An 11,235-nucleotide genomic window follows, 5' to 3' on the forward strand; every position below is an offset into this window, starting at 1 on the left:
GGACTTAAGTATTCCCACAAGTTTCGCCAGTGAGTAAGACTTGAACTGTTCGTGTGCTTTCACGGTTGAAACCACATCCATCCATTCCGGTCTTAGTCCGTTCATGAAGGTCACCTTCTGCTCGATCAACTTTCTTTCTATTCCATGTTTGATCATCTTACTGAGGAGATGATTGAACTGATCGAAAGTTTGTATGAGTTTCTCCTCCAGTTTCTGTTCGAAGATGCCAAATTCTGACAGCAGTAAGGTTTGAATGGAGTGTTCTAGATCTTCATCAGTTGAATAAAGTTCTTTCAACCTATCCCAGATTTCTTTGGCAGTCGTGCATGAACCTACCAACTGAAAAGTGTCAGATTGTAAGGCGAATCTGATCATTCTCATAGCCTTCACATTACACAACAATTTGTCTTTCTCGTCTTGTGGAATCTTATCTACATCCGCCACCAGCTTGTTATATTCCTTTTGAGACTTAACAGTTGTGTTCGTTCCTGAGTGAACAAACGGCCCAAGTGTGATAGCTTCCCAGATGAGATAGCCATTATCTTCCGATCCAACCACGTAGTCTTCAAAGTGATGTTCCCATACTTCATAGTCTTGAGTGTAAAGAATGGGTATCCTGGTTGTAGATCCAATGTTGTTTGAGATGTTGATGGGATTTGTTTGCGAATCTTCGTGAGACATGGTGAGCTGCTAGAATCAAACCTGTAAACTTGAGATTAGGGTTTTATCTGAAACAGAGTTGCCATTGATACAAAGAAGATGACTTCTATTTATACGATAAAAGCGGAAACCCTAAAGAATTCTTAATACAGAAGGAATTTGTATTGATCACACGGTCTCCTGCTCTGATACCACTTGTTAGAACTAGGTTCGATTAGGATCATTGGATTCTATGCAAGCAAACAATTATGAACGTAAATATAAACACAAGTATGGCTTTGAATATGTCGTATGATTAATACTTCAACACCTCAGAAGAGCTCGATTAAGAACTTCGACTGTAGAGGTGTTTAGGGTTACAAAATAATAAACGTAATAATCGATAGCATATAATACATACATGCATGCATACTTATAGTATAACCCTACTAGATAAATACAGATGGACAGGCCTAATCCGGATACAAAATATAAAGTCCATGATGCAACACAATTAAACTCAACAAAGGGAGTCATCCAAGGTGGTGGAAAAGACATTGTGGGTGATCGGAGAAGCACACACGATGTTTGAGGAGTTGCAAATCGTCAATTTTTGGATATTGTTCGTATCGTTTCTGTGTGGGGTAGGAATAGGGCTTGCAGTCCATAACAATATGGATCAAATGGATCTGGCTCTCGGGTATGTGACGTGTCAATATTTGTTTCGTTAACAAGCATTTTGGGATTTTTCGGTCGGATCGGATCTGGGTCGGTGTCAGAGTATTTTCCACCTTTCTCGTCTATTTTTAAAATTTTATACATTTGTAATTTTTAAGATATAACAAACTCCTTTTAAAAATATCATGAGCTCTTAGGTTTTAGACCTAAGATTTAAAATTCAAATATTCATTTATGTATGTATAAGTATATTAGCATTTTGGATTTTCGGCTACGATTAAAGATATTTTGTTCGAATCTATTTCTCACAATAAATATATTATATGATGTAACTGATAAGAAATTAAATACCATATAATTAGTCAAAATAATATTATATAATAGTCAAATAGTTTATTGATTTTATAATATTATGGTCAAGTTAATAAATGATAACTTGCCTTTCCGCTTTTTAAAGATCTAAATGGTATTAAGTAGGGCAGGTTTTTTAGATCGACCTCCAAAGGCCAAACCAATAATTTTTTAATCATGATGACTTCACAACTATCAATTTGCGAGTAGAGAACTTTAATTTATTTTTGTATTTAATTACCGATTGCTTTTCAAAAAGAACCTATTTTTAATTAAATTAGTTAAAGCACCATGTTTCTAAGAGTAACATTAAGAATCTTATATTATGCTATGTTCTTAATTCAATAAAAACTCAACTATCATCAACTTATTTGACAATTATTTTTTATTTAGTTTAACTTCCTAGCTAAAATGTTAATTTTTACTTTAAAAAGCTAACTTTTAACTTACAAACTAACTTATCATAATTTATCTCAAAATAAGTTATCAAAAAAACTAGTTTATAAATAACAATAAGTTATTTTTATGGTTTTATCAAATGTTAAACTATAATAAGCTAGTTTATTTTCTATCAAATAATGATTATAAATTATGTTTGATTGACTAGTTGAAAAAGTAAATGATAGATAAAAAATAACTATTTATTGATAAGTTAGCTAATAAAAATTAAAGTTTGATAAAACTAAATAAAATATATAAAATAACATAAAATATGCATGGTATATTCGAAGAATATATCTTGGTAAAACTAAATAAAATATGTAAAATGATATAAAACATGGATGGTATATTTGGAGAATATACCTTGATGGCTCATCAGTAACACTTATGGCACAAGATATGGCATGTCTCAAGTATAAACTTTGAGGGCAACACAATTCTAAAATGGATTCTTTAGTATCATTACCAAATGCTGCAAACTGTTTCTAAACCTCACAATATCAAGAGCCGCAATAAATGGTAAGGAACTCATTAATCTTATATTTGAAGAATTAAAAAATATAAATTCATAAAATGAATGCTTTCTTTTTCTTTCTAAAATAATACTTATTTGTTGCAATTTCCATGACGTTTCTATAAAGAAGTATTGCGTATATTTTAAATTATCGGGCTTGCAAGTAGGGTTCATTAGATATTTTTTATATGTATGTGGACTCACTTTATTTATGGACCACCACCACTCTAAAAGGGGGTTTGGTCGACCCCTGTTTATAAATTATAACCATAAAATATTAAAAACATCACCTAATATATTAAAAGGGCTAGCACAAAGGTTTGAATTTGATCATGACATTGTTATGTCTATTTATATATTAAGATTACTTGACCCAAAGTTCCTGTTAGCCCTTTGTTAGTCCCAAACGTTGCGCCTCGTTTTTAATTGTCGTTAAGTGCTATTAGTTTCTCTTTTCGTGTTGTATTTATATGCAAAAAAAAAAAAAAAAAAAAAAAAAAAAAAAAAAAAAAAGCCTGAACCCTACTAAAAGCGTACATGAAATTGATTGACTAGGTTCGTTAGAAATTATAGGATAATGTTATTAAATAATAACGTACTTTTTCATGTATCCTATCTAAATCAGTTCTTAACTGTTATTTGTTTTGTTTGACTTAATGTGCTTAATGAATACATGACTAATACATACTTTAGGTGATTTCCAAACTCAAAACCTAGTTGGACAAAAAGGGTTGGAATGCTTTTGCTTTGCCATTAAGGAAGATAGATTTCAAAATTTCAAGGTCAATAATGGTGGGTTTTTAATCAAGTGGGAATGGCTTTTTGGTATGTTTTTCTTCCTGAAATCGTTTAGAGATGACTTGCAAGGGTCATTTTGTATCGTCAATTGTGTTGGGATGCTTTTTTGGTGTTATGTCTCTTTTCTGAGAACTTGTTTGATTTGCTTTTAAGGCTTATAGGAGTCATGTTTGACATTCATTTAACCCTCTCTTTATTTATTAGTTTCGATATTTATTTATGTCTTGTTTTATATGGCATTCGTTTAGTTACGGATTCATATGAAAGTTAAAGAAGTAATATGTTGTTTTGTATAAAATTAATATGAACAATATTTAATCTCGTAAAAGCTATATGAACAATAAAATTACGGATTCATATATATAAAATTAATAAAGAAATATAAAATTCGTTGTATGTTGTTTTGTATAAAATTAATAAAGAAGTAATATGTTGTTTCGTATAAAATTCATTTAGTTACGGATTCATATAAAATTAATACACTTAATATAATATATATATATATATATATATATATATATATATATATATATATATATATATATATATATATATATATATATATATATATATATATATATAGGGTTAGGTTATATTGTTTCTAGTAACTATTGTATGCCAGAATGCACATATCTGGACCATCGGAATAATAGAATCAACAATAATGATCTGATGGTCTATGATATTACAATAGAGTAGCATTTATCATATAATCAAAGAAATTTCAGCAAAAAAGTATTTTGGTCAATTAACCTATTTTAAAAAAGGAAATTTTCGGATTTTAAGGGATCATTAATTCCGTTATTTTTAAAAAATCTGAATAATTTAAATTAATTGTAATTAAAATTTAATATTAGTTTTAATAATAACCGATTTTATTCTATCAGAATGACAAAAAGTCAACAATAAACTAGTATATTTGCGGTTTTATTCTTGCAGAATATTGTTTCATTCAAGATATGTTTTATATTAAACATTCTTAAAGAATTATACAACATATTATCAAGAATAACATTTTCTAAAGAATACAGATTTTATTCTTTAAGAATCATTATTTACATTCATTCATCGGAAGAAAAATACTAGAAACAATTATTACAATCATTCTAAAAAAATTATGACTAATAATGGTTTAACGATTACATTTATTCTTAAATATTAAAACAAAAATTGGTTAAAAAAGAAAAAAAATATCAAAATCTAACAAGAGCACTACTCTATTCCAAAAGAATATTATTGTTAATAAATAATTTATAAATTCTGACAGAATACATTCTGTTAGAATACAAATATCGTTCTGCATGTTTTCTTCATTTTCCACATTAATGACAACCTCTTCAAATCCTAAATTAACACGGAAAACATAATCAACTTTCAAAATATTAAAAATTTTAGTGCATTAAATAAAATAAAACAATAAATTATAATAGAATGTTATATACATTCTAATATAATATAACTATAATTTCTACGTACAAACCAACATTAACAATCATCCATAAACTTGCAATTTCATTCCAATAGAATAGGAATTCGTGATTCCATTCCGATAGAATTGGAATTCAAGATTCAGTTGCTGTAAGCATTCTATTGGAAAAATATCCAAGTAAAAAATGCATAAATCAGTAGAACAATGGAAATGCTATTCAGAATCGATAAACATTCGATAAAAATTCCATCACTAACCATGAATAAAATTTGAGGCCATGACATGTTAAGCGATCAATACGATAATATTTCTCTTTGGCATTTCATCAAACACTTCTAGGGCGCTCCCTAAATCACCACATTTTCTATGAATCATGAATGAATAAAATTCCAATTCAGAACAATAAACATAAAATTCATATGAACATAAAAGAGAAAGCTTTGTATTAATCTTAGCTTTCAGTGTTGCACCCTATTTTGTCCGATCATGCTTCCTTATATGCCAACAAAACTATACTTCATATTTGTTTCTAAAGCTGTTCATACGAATAAATTATGTTTGATGATTGTTACCTTTAGAAAAGCAGTCATCAATCGGAGTTGATCCTTTGAGATAAGGCGTACATGCTCTAAAAGTCAGGTATCAATCTGAACTTTATCAAGAATGTGCTCAATCAATTGGAAGGCAATATCTTGTTTCTCGAATTGCTCCATAGACTCTTTGTTGAAAAATGAAACTCCATTACTATCTCCATTACTAAATCAATAAGAAAGCCCTATAAATTACTAGATTGGAACTCCTATCATTGTCATTGAGAGTAGAGAAGACAATACCTCCCATGAAGCCTGCAATTTCTGTACTAAAATCACAACGTACCTTGGTGGGCTGGTCTTCACCTCTCTCTTAATCGATCTATCATCCACAAACGGTGAAGTGGTGACCCTCAAATCAACATTACCTTTAAATCGTCTAGTATTGCAGGAATCAGAGAGAGGATAGACACAACCATTGACTGAGTAGACACCCTCGAATTACCTTCTGCTTGATGGAGGCATATTCGTTGTTGATGCTTCTCTTTTCCGTCTATGGTCGGAATCAGCGACGTGGGCGAGAGGGATAGAGAAAGGTGAAGATCGATAGGTAAATCAAAGGCAAATCGAACCTACCCAAAAGGAACAACCGTGAAAAAATGAGAGGTGATAGGGGAAACCACAAAAATCGATGGAAAAAAATATCATTGGAAGACAGTAGATTCCTCCTATGTCCACAATTACATTCAAAATACATTATTTTCTTTACCTAATTTCAAGATAAAAGAACAGATTGCTTTACCTGTGAAATAATAGGCTCAGAGAGGAACTCATCGGAATGGAGACCATAGTCTTTGAGAAAGTCCCAAATTATAAGACACAATGCACGAGAAAGAGTAGGTCAAAAATATTGATTTTATTTCCTTAATTGCAGGATTTCAATTAAAGGATTCCTTAATTAAAAAGTACAAAATATCCAGAATACCCTTAAATGATTTATTTAATTGTTTATTATTTCTTGAATTCTTAATGGTACATTTAGGAACACAATATTTGCTAAAAACATTTGAACCTAACTATCTCGCTCTCTCTCTCTCTCTCTCTCTCTATATATATATATATATATATATATATATATATATATATATATATATATATATATATATATATATATATATATATATATATATATATATGTGTGTGTGTGTGTGTGTGTGTGTGTGTGATTTACTATAAAATACATAACTTCATATAAAAAAGGCAGAAAAATAAAATTTATCTCATTTATTCCTATTTTTTTTTATGTATTTGTCTTTCATTTATTTTCTTCTTCCATTTCTGCAACTGTGTTGGTAATTTCCTTGAATATTTTCTAAAAATCATTGATTCATTTACTATATAATTTACTTTTTTTTTTCCTATCACAACATTATACCTTCCATAAGATATCCAACTATAACAATATCATCCAATTTACAAAACAATCTTCACCATAAATGTTTTCAAGATACGTTGTTCTGATAGGAAAAAAAAAAAAAAACTAAAATATAATTTTATAACCGGATACAATTTTCAAAGTACAATGAGAGCATCCTACTACTTTCACTATTTTCTTTCATTTTTTTTATTGCAATGTTACGTAATAAAACAAAAGTAGTAATAAAACAAAAGTAGTAGGATGTTGTAATAAAAAATAAATGAAATTATGTTTTCTATTTCTTGCATGTTGTCCATTATTATTATTATTTTTTTGCGCTTACATATATTTATTATTATTATTATTATTATTATTATTATTATGCGCTTACAGATTTATTAATAATTACCAGAAGGTTGGAACACCAAGACCTCTATGGAATCTAAAATCCCAGATTCTAATGGTGGTAGGCTATGTTCTTATGGCTATAGCCATGACCGGGTCACTCTGCATCGTCTCGATCTTGGTCGGGATATGCTACAGGGTGCGGTTAGCCATTACTGTTCCAACTGCCTCCGAACTATTTGGTCTGAAATGTTATGCTTTCATTTACAACATCCTCATCCTAAACCTCTCACTCGGTTACTTCGTGTTCCCCGATCTACTCCCCGGATTCTTGTATGACACAGAGGCCACTGCCACCGCCAGTGGCTGCAACACCTGCATTGGCGCACACTGTTATCGCCTTGTGTTTATAGTGATGGCGTTTGTGTGTGTGATAGGGCTTACGTTGGATATGTGGTTGACGGTTAGAACTAAGGCTTTGTGTTCGAGACTTTAGTGAATCGAAAAATGACGTTGGTGGTGATGTCTGGCGGCCGGAGGTGGAGGGTTGATGGGAAGGTTTCCCGGTGACACTCTTTAGCTTTTTATATAAAGGTAGATTTGCTTATAGATTTTAAGGTGCATTCTATTTTATTATTATTACATATGCCTTTAATTCAACAACTTTTTTACATTGTTATTGTTAAAAAATGAAATCAAGACCCTCAAATCCGTGGGCCATTGAATTCAATGTACCACAAAGATGACACATGCAAGATAAATGATCTCCGACCTCTACGTCTCATTTGAAAATCAGACAAAGAATATAATACAACCCCACCTACCCCTATCCAGATTCGCATATTTATTGAAGACCACGTCATCAAATACTAACAAAATAGTGCAATTTTTCTTCGATTCTATCCAATCCAATCCTTCATCCTAAGATATTAACTTTGATTGGAGCATATTTATTCATGTTGTTTTACTATTGTTAATCACAAACATATTATCAAGAAAAGGATGATTGGATTAAACAGAAAATTTCATGTGTGGATAGCCCCAATGCCATTGTCATGACTCATGATCGTTAAAGAGCACATCATTAAATACTAATAAATAATGCAATTCTTCCTCCTCTCTTCATGATAGAATTTGTCTTATAAATATTAAAACAATTTGTCAACTAACACATTTCATTTAGTAAATATTAGCCTTAACGTCACAAACTCACAACTATGTTATATTAGATTTAGATCAAACCGACAAATAATATTGGAAATTATTTATCATACAATTAGACATAATAAATTCAATTATTATTATTAAGAGTAAATTATTGAAATTGTCCCTATTGTTTGGTTAAAATTGCACGTTTGATCCCTAACTTTTCTTTTGCACTCGGATCGTTTCTATGGTTTGATTTTGTTGCATTTTTCGTCCATTTCATACATAAAGTGAAGGACCAAATGTGCAATTTTGATCAAATCATAGGGACGAAAAACGCAACAAAATCAAACCTAGAGACAATTTGAGTGCAAAATAAAAATTAGGGATCAAAAGTGCAATTTTAATCAAAACATAGGGACAATTTCAGTAATTTACTCTATTATTAATTACTGAGTTTGTTCATAAATCAATTACCCAGTTCCTCCCTTCTTCTTCATCTTATTCTCAGTCTCTTCTATCACGCCAAAGCCAATACAAAATTCAGATAAACTGTATGGAGTTGCAAACATAAAAACATATATCCTCCTCACCTTAGACCTTGATCATCTAAACAACGACACTTGATGCGAATTAATTCAAACACATTCATTTTTCACAACACCTCTCATCATCTAGATGGTGCGAACAACTAACCAAATGATCCAAAATAGTGCAAAACATATGTCATTGCAAAAATATGGCTACATGTAAACCCTAATGCAACCTCTCGTTCAAATGATGTTGAAGAAAAACCCTACCACAAGTCATGTTTGAGAGACTCTTGAAGACCTTTTCCACACCAACAAAGATGCTAGGTCCATGCAACTCGACAATGAACTTCACAACATCATTATTAACAACTCGATAATAACAAAATATTGCATCTGGATAAAAACTCTAGTTGATCTCCTTAACAATATTGACGCAACAACTTGGTATTGTACCCTGAAACTCCATTCCACACATTTTTTAGGCACCATCTATGTTTCTTCTTGAAGAACAAAGTATGGAACAAGTCCGCAATCGCAGCGTACAAACATCTCACATTTTCACAATGACAATCCTTCTTCTCCTAAGTTCTTAAGTCAAATCACTCCAGTCGTGGAGGAAGAAACGGGGTTAGACAGCATAACGACAACAACCCAACTGGAGCAGCCCATATTGTTTTGGAGCAGCCCAATAACCTTCATCCCAGGCTTTTTTGGCTGGACAGTAGTACCCTTTTTCACACTGGCCATGGTTCCAACTTCCAACTAGATACGGTTTACTAGTTTTTTAAAGCTTTGTGAGAAAAAAAAATAGATATTCAATTATGTTAATTTTTGCTTTTTATAGTGGAACTGAACCACTAATGAACAACTTTTGGATTTAATTGTTATTTTTTTCCGATGATTTTGTATTCAATTATAAATAGTATGTGTGTTTTTGTTGATAGTTGATAAACTTGTTGATAAATTAATAGCATTTAATAAAACTAGGTGATAAAATAGATCATAATTTTGAAATGACAATAAAATAGTTTTGAATATTTAATTAAAAACGAGTCGATACAAGAAGCATAAATGTCTATGAAATACAAATTTATACACATTATTATATCAAGATCCATGAAAGTTTTCCTTGATGAGTCTTTTAGTTTTATCTTATAACTTTTTTTATATTACGTTTTTGATGACATTTGCCCAACTCATTTTTATAACTTTTTTTAATATATTTTTTCACAACCTAATTTTTTTTATATATTTGTAAAAATGAATATATAAAAACTTAGTTTTTACATGTTTTTTACAGCCTTAAATAAATTAAAATGAATATGTAAAAAACATTGATTTGTAAAAGCTATAAATCTTTAAAATGAAATTTGTAAAAGTTGAATATACAAGAGAATTGTTTGTAAAAATATAAAAACAATTGCAAAAATAGTTGTAACAAAAAATAAAGCATAATTATACAAAAGCTAATTTTATAAAACATGTAGAAACAAAACAAAAAAAATTAAAAAAAAGTTTGAACATATAAAGATATATTTGGAAAACTTGTGAAAAAAATCTTTATATATATCAATAATTTTTTCAAATAATTTTTTGATAAAAGCTAAATTGGAAATTATTTTAATGGTTTCAACAAATAAATAATTATAATAAACTCAAAAAATAACATAGATTATACATACCAAAACCTATCGATGGACATATTAAAAGTAAATGCAAATCTCTAAAATCTCGTTTGACAGATATTATTATTGTAGCAACATTGTTTGTTTAATCATCCAACATAGTTTTCTTATAAAATCAACAAAAAATTATCTCGGGAAAATATCCCTTGCTTCCGTCAATTAAGTATTTTATAATGTACGATACAAACATAAATGTCTGGGTGGTGTAGTCGGTTATCACGCTAGTCTCACACACTAGAGGTCCCCGGTTCGAACCCGGGCTTAGACATTTATTTTATTTTTTGTTTAATTTTGAACATTTTTACACTTTATTTATTACTATTATTGTATTTTACTTTTAATTTAATACCTAAATCGAATTATGTCATGACATGCATTCTATGGGTTTTATAGTAAAATAGTTATGAACAAATACATAAATACATATACTTAAAAAGGGTGGTTTACGTAATTTCTCAAAACCATAATTTCTTGTACGTTTTGCGTATGGTGGTTGTATAAAGGGCATAAAATCATTTAATTAAGATGCATCACGGTAATAGGATCAAGAGCTTAGTTTTGTACACGTTCCACCTTTTCTCAATGTAGCATCCAAGAAAATGGCTACGAAGTATAACTTGTTGGTAACCATGGAGGGAATCCATGGTCGGCCCTAAGCAAGTATTAGATAGGCAACAGTATAAATTACAAAACATACCGTCTTTCTAAATATTATTAAAAGAGAACACT

General features: G+C 30.0%; 1 long non-coding RNA gene, 1 other non-coding gene and 1 pseudogene across 5 annotated transcripts; 2 read left to right on the plus strand and 1 right to left on the minus strand.

The window, feature by feature from the left end:
- The first annotated feature begins 223 nt into the window (after positions 1–223).
- Positions 224–7,733, plus strand: LOC145010323 (protein NUCLEAR FUSION DEFECTIVE 4-like; annotated as a pseudogene).
- On the minus strand, positions 4,501–6,296 carry LOC145012452 (uncharacterized). Of its 4 annotated transcripts, none has more exons than XR_013664521.1 (4): positions 6,183–6,296; positions 5,684–6,012; positions 5,108–5,606; positions 4,501–4,765 (listed from the first exon to the last, which is right to left on the minus strand). It is a non-coding gene; the product is annotated as an uncharacterized LOC145012452 (long non-coding RNA). The 4 variants fall into 4 exon arrangements; XR_013664520.1 differs by having other exon boundaries at positions 4,503–4,765; positions 5,108–5,343; positions 5,423–6,012; XR_013664522.1 differs by having other exon boundaries at positions 4,505–4,765; positions 5,108–5,214; positions 5,423–6,012.
- A 2,967-nt stretch (positions 7,734–10,700) lies between the features above and the next one.
- Positions 10,701–10,774, plus strand: TRNAV-CAC (transfer RNA valine (anticodon CAC)). Its single transcript has one exon. It is a non-coding gene; the product is annotated as a tRNA-Val (tRNA).
- The last annotated feature ends 461 nt before the right edge of the window (positions 10,775–11,235 follow it).

The sequence above is a fragment of the Lactuca saligna genome, chromosome 8, assembly GCF_052625555.1.
Source record: "Lactuca saligna cultivar CGN05327 chromosome 8, ASM5262555v1, whole genome shotgun sequence".
In the NCBI taxonomy this organism is placed as follows: Eukaryota; Viridiplantae; Streptophyta; class Magnoliopsida; order Asterales; family Asteraceae; genus Lactuca; species Lactuca saligna.